The sequence below is a fragment of the Calonectris borealis genome, chromosome 2 (assembly GCF_964195595.1).
Source record: "Calonectris borealis chromosome 2, bCalBor7.hap1.2, whole genome shotgun sequence".
Taxonomy (NCBI): domain Eukaryota; kingdom Metazoa; phylum Chordata; class Aves; order Procellariiformes; family Procellariidae; genus Calonectris; species Calonectris borealis.
In genome coordinates this window covers 96616917-96623042 of record NC_134313.1, presented here as the reverse complement: position 1 = coordinate 96623042, position 6126 = coordinate 96616917, and the positions used below count along the sequence as shown (strand labels likewise).

Below are 6126 nucleotides of genomic sequence, written 5' to 3'. Positions count from 1 at the left end.
TTTGCTACACATAAATCACTGCAGGTCAGAACATTGCTGTTCCCTTAGCACAAGGTAAGAGAGCACAGAATCACTCTTTAATGTTGTGCAATTGGACAGGATTTGGCTTGTCCTGATTTTGTGTTTGGAGAACTCAGGCTGCCCTTTGTGCTTGATGTTTTACCTCTTTTTCTCTTGAAGGTCCAGTGGAGACATCTGACTAGGCGCGTTTGCATCACTCACTCACTGCCTGCTCTTTGTCTGTGTTCAGTGTTTTGCTGAAATTAAAGTACAGCTTCCTTCTCTTTTGCTCTCTGTGGGATTTCCCAGTGTTTCACCAGGCTGCAGTCTGATGAACTCTTCAAGCTGGCACTGATGCTGAAAGAAGCAGTTGTATTTTCTTTATACCTGTTCCCTTGTATCTAGTCCAGGGTGCATGTGGCTGTAAGGTGGACCAGAGGAGGGAAGCAATCTGGCTTGGAAAATAGCCGTTTCTGGGTTTTAATCAGCTTAGTTTTGTGTGGTTCAGTTTCATGGTAGAGCTGAGCAGCAGGGCAACAGCAGGAGTTGCAGAGAGAGGGAGTCAAGGCCCAATCCTTCAGGTAGCCTTGCATGGTGGTGTTTGCAGAAATGCAGTCTTACTATTTGCCACCCTGAGTCTCTTCATCTCTCTTAGTGCCACTATCTCTTGGTGGCGGGGGGTGGTGGCAATAAGTTAATGTTACTCAGTAGCCAGCAAGCAGTGGGGATAAAGACCCAAACTGTGCCTTTCTGATCCCAAGGCTATCCCCCTCCCCCTTTCCATTCTTTGGTTTACTCAGTAGAGCTACCCTGATTCACATAAGCTAACAATCTGTTTGAGAAGAAACAATTAGGCCCACAGAAGTTGTTGACATCTTATTTTCATTTTTTTCAATGGCATAATGGGTACTCCAGTCCAGCTTGTCCTTTTGTGTTCTCCATCCCAGGCATTCCTCCCAGATGCAAAGACCCCGTGAGGATGGGGAGAGAACTGTGGCCCTCCCAAACATTTTGAACCAAGAGACTGCTAATGACACTTAGCATTTCTCACAGACCATGATGTGGCTGCTGAGTCGGCCATTAATTGAAAACACTGTGCAAACCAGGCAGGCTCCCCAGGCCAGCTGCGGGCCACTTCCCGTGTCCTCTGAGCCCACAGTGCTGGCAATTGCCGGGACGAGCCGTAGAGCCCGGGGAAGACGGACTGCGGTTGCAGGAGGCCACAAGAACAGCTCGGGTGTCTTTTCCAGGAAGTCGAATGCATGGTCCCTGCTTCTTCTTTCTCTGCAGTCTTTTGGAGTTCAGCTTAAATCGGATCCTGAAAACAGCATCCTGCTGCAGAAGAGCCAATGGTCCTAGAAACAGACTCCTGCTATAAAAAATCCTACAGGAGCCAGATGTCCCCGACCCTGACAAAGATTGATCAAGCGCCTGGTCGTATCACCTTTCACTTCGCTTTGGCAAGGGGGGAAGCACAGAATGATGGAAAGTTTTCAGGTGGAGTTGTATTTAAGTTTTTTTTTGTTTTAAGTGCTGCAGATGGGAGTCATTCTACGCAATGCAGCGCCAGCACAGAGAGGGAGAAAAAGGAGGACTCTAGGTACTGAGGAGCGGTCATTCCTGAATGCAGTGCGCTGCAGGTGTATGCTTTGTGCGAGGTCGGATTAGACCATAGCCGTGGAAAGGAAATCTATTCAATGTATCTCCTGGCGGTACAGGAGGCTCTGCGAGAAGTCTCCCAGGGCAGGGTGAACCTTTGGGCAGAGAACTGCTTTGGCGATCGGAGAAGGGAGAGAGAGATGCTCAGCTGCGCTGCCAGTCTTTGCAGAACCGCTACGCCAAGTCTTCCTGCCGCTCTTTCTGCAGCTGAGGACGGCTGCTCGTTCATCGGCGGGTCCGACTGTTTCCGAGCTGCACGGTAAGCCACGCTGCTTCTTTAAAGCACTGCTCAGGGTAATCACAGACGTAACTTGCTTCCGTTTCAAGGGCCGTTCTGGCCGCCCGGGCTGCTGCGGCAGGTGTTCCCGTGGGGCGGGATCCGGCCCAGGCTCCGCAAGGCCGGCCCGCCGGCGGGCGGGCGGGCCACGGCCGGCACTGTGCGCGCCACCAGAGGGCGCTGCGCCGTGCGCTGCGCCGAGCGGGGGCCGGGCCGCGGCCTCCCGCCCCGCCCCGCCCCGCCAGCCCCGCCCCGCCCCGCCGGCCCCGCCCCGCCCCGCCGGGCCCGCCGCGGGCTCGCACGGGCCCCTCAGCCCCGCTGCAGCCTCCCCTCGGGGTTTTGCTGGCTTGGCCTGCAGGCTGGCCCTCTCCATCGGATGCACCTCGGCTACCCGTGAGGAAAATGCTTGGGGGTGTCTTGCTCTGCAAGGGGAAAAATGTCGACGCGGCGGATAAGGCCGTTGGGCATCTCGGGACTGTGTGAGTCGGCAATAACGTCCGAGGGAGCCAATCTGGCTGTTCAAAAGGATCAGTTTATTAACGTCGCGCTCCTCGGCAGAGTCACCAGACATCATTTAACACATGAGGTTTAAGACAAAACCGGAGAGAGCATCAGTCTGGGAATCACATCCCTTTGCTTCTCTCCCGTGCTCCCCAGTGTTTGACCGTTCCTCCTGGCCCCATCGGCTGCACACTGTGTGTAGTGCCTGGTGTCCCACAGATAACTGGGGTTGTTGCGCAGAACATTCCTTATAAAGACATCTCTTGGCACAAAGACGGTCCCTGGGAGCAGGATCCTAGGTTGAAACGAAAGCTTCTTGGAATAAGTAAATACCAGGGTTTTATTTCCTATTAAGCTAGCAGATAGTTTGTTCATTTTGCCATGGTTTGCAGTGTCCGACCAGATAGGGGTGGATACTTCTTGTCTTCCTTCCTCTTTATATTTCCAGTCTGGGAAACAGCAAAAAAGTTAGTGAAAAGAGTAACATCTGTGAGAGAGAGAGAGAAAAGGATGAGGCGGGCTGGCCAGGCAGCCAGCCTCAGGAGATGGTAACACAGAAGAGCTATTCATTCTGAGAGCCAGTTGCTCCTCGCCCTGCTAGATTATAAATTGGACACCTTATTAAGAGCTGATCCTCCAGCAGCCCCACCCAGGGCTGTGCTCATGCTCTAAACCAGTGGAACGTAATCCCGTTTCACTATTGACGCCTGTTACTGGATAAGCACATGTGCAAGCAGGGCAGAGGACACTAGGCAGAAGGAAGCAGCATCCTGGCTGTTTTCTGAATTGTCAATTTAAGAAGGCAGAGTTTTGGGAGAGAATGGGGAGGAGGTTGGTTTGCACTAAAATTTGGGCACTTTTATGATGATGTTAGCTGCCTTACCAAATAATTAAATCAGCATAATTTTTTTTTTTCCTTGTTTTCTCTGTTGTAACTTAAAAATGCTGACTCACTGATACAGTGTGCCAACCCAAATGTTGCTGCTGGAATCAACCACTGGAAGAGCCTGACGAGATATAACCCCACCATGGCATAGGCTTCGAGTGGGCCTCTTCGGTGATTCCAAGTTTCTCTTCTGCTGGTTTGCTTGGTCACTTATTTCTTGTCAGATTAGCCCAAAGGTCTGGACAGATTTAGGCAGATGCCAAGCTGAACGGTTGTTGTGGTGAAAATTTCATGGTAACATAAGTTAAACAAATTCAGCAAAGTTTTATCATCCTTGGCAAGACTTCCAAGCTTTTTGACCTTCACGCACCTTTCAATCATTTGAAAAGTTCTCTGACCGGCATTTGAAATGCACAAAGTTATTGCCGGTTGTTGTCAGAAATAAATATCTGACGTGTATTCTTCAGGGCTTATTTTTGTGCTGAAGAAAACAGGATGGAGTATTATAAACCTGTTTTAGTGTCTCTGAACAGTATCCCTGCTCATACATACATGTTTTTCCTTCCAGGCAAAACCAGTTGGGGGGTTCATGCAATGCTAGATGCATCGTGAGGATTCTGCATCGTCAGAGCATTTATTCTGAATATTGTATAGATACACGGCTGGTTGGTTCCCCTTATTGAGGTACCTCTGTTCTACTTTCCTTGACAGGCAATTTAAACATAGTTAGATATATTGCATCTGAGCAGTGGTCAGGAAATTCAAAAGTAACATGGAAATGCAACCTTAAAACAAGGCCCCCTCCTTGTGTAGCAGTGAGTTATGGACATAGATTCAGGTGTATTTCGATGATATCTTCTAGACTTTTTGAATTGTTGTGCATCTCATATAATTGAAAAGCAGCTTTTTTGTTTGTTTTAGGAGGAAATACATTTCTTTCAGATCTGATTATCATTAGTGACTCATTTGTCATTTGAAAATGTTTGTGTGATTCTCTCCAGGTTCTGAGTCCCTGACTGACACTGGTGTGTTGGAAAGCAATGACTCCTCAGATGTTCTTGGATACCTTTATGTATCTGCCTCCAATTACTTTACGAGCTCATGAAAATGAACACAAGGCATCTTCGACATTTCTTTCTCTCTTTTCTTCTTCTATTTTTTACATAAGGCACTTTTGCCAATAACTGTTTCCTAATAAAACAATGCCTCTGAATTCATGCTGTGTGTGTATGTCTGTCTGGGTATGTGATTCCATGTGCCCTACCTCTGCACCTCCCCAAAAGTGTGGGCCTGTTGGTCAGTTAGTTTGGCAAAAGAATACAGATCTGAAAGTGAAGTTCCTATAAGGTTAAAAGTGAGAGGCAGATGGGTACACGAGAGAGAGCCTGTTTGTGCTAGAACCATCATGGTGCTGTCAGCTCAGCTCACCCTTTAGCAGGCACCAGAGAACTCCCACTGGAATGTGCCCTTGGAAATCAGACTTCATCCTGCCTGTCAGTCATGGACTACTTGTTCGTATTGGTGGTTTTGGTACGGTTAAAATAGAGATGGAAGGCTGGGTTGAAAAACTAGAGTTTCTCTTTTGTTCTGCACTTTTGAGATTTGTGGTTGTCTCCCGCAGGTGATCAGGAGTCCACAGTTGTGTCCTAGGCCCTGGGGAATCTGTGGTGCACACACCTTCAAATTGGGTATTTATTTTGTTACAGAGCAATATAACCATTAGATTGCAATATAACGTTAGAAGTGTGGATGTCCTTAAACCAATTTTTGCTGAGGTCATGAAGGCTTTGAAAATAAGGGCAAAGCCTTGGATTTGAGCTGGGACTGAGTGGTCAGCAGAGCAAAGAACAGAGCTCAAGCTTCTTTGGCGGTCTTTTGCTGCTGAGTAAATGGACCGGAGCATTCTTGTACGGGGTGTCATTTCTAAACCTGCCAGGTTGTAGAAATCAAGCATAAGGGCCAAGTTCGATCTAGCAAGTCATCTGATCAGAAATAGTGCTAAGGAATTGAGGGTTTTGCAGCAATGATTATTGGGGCTTCTGGGATGAATGAGTTCAGATGAACATTAAATCTTCCATTAGTCTTCATGCCAGCGATGGAGAATGGATGACATTATGGAAACGTAAAATACTTTCCTATACCATTGTCAGCCCAAGCTTTTGCGACGATTCAGCTTCTGGCAACTTCTCTTCATTCATTTGCTGATCTCAGCCAAGCCCTTGAAGAGCTGGGTAATGGTGTTATTTGCATGGGAGGTGAAGATGATGTAGAGATGGGTGTCATATGCGTACTGCTGACAAGTCAGTCCATGGTGCCACCGAATCTTCTCTAGAGGCTTTATATAGATACTGGACAGGCTGGGTGAGGGGAAAGAATCTTGTGTTATTCAGCAGGTGGAAAAGGTTTTGGAGGTTAAGGAAAGAGCAAGTGTTTATCATAAATCTCTTGAGTGTACAAGAGATTTATGTAAGGGATGTCTGAAGATGTACCAGCTCGGTTCCACAAGGCTGTGGACAGACATTTATTTTCAAACAGCTGAGCTGGTTGGAGATCTTATAGCCATTCCAGATGCTTGCTACCAATCCTCTGCTGATGGCGCCTGTACCACTTCCTCTGCTATTAGAAAAGGGGGCCCAAGGTCTTCCTAATCTGTCAGGTGAAGCGTCTCAGATAGTTCTAAGTGCTGACAAAGGTGGTGTTAGTTAACCCAGCTGACATTGCTTTACCTTTAAGAGAGAGCTGTTTACTAGCACAGCCTTACCTTCAGTTTTAGAAAGGAGGGAGAGGAGAGAAGAAGGCTGCA

At 47.9% G+C, this 6126-nt stretch overlaps 1 long non-coding RNA gene across 2 annotated transcripts; it reads left to right on the top strand.

Annotated features, from left to right (window-relative positions):
* The first annotated feature begins 2231 nt into the window (after positions 1-2231).
* LOC142078244 (uncharacterized) lies at positions 2232-4523 on the top strand. 2 transcript variants are annotated; one of them, XR_012672165.1, is made up of 3 exons: positions 2232-3268; positions 3892-4007; positions 4325-4523. It is a non-coding gene; the product is annotated as an uncharacterized LOC142078244 (long non-coding RNA). The 2 variants fall into 2 exon arrangements; XR_012672164.1 differs by having other exon boundaries at positions 2232-3494.
* The last annotated feature ends 1603 nt before the right edge of the window (positions 4524-6126 follow it).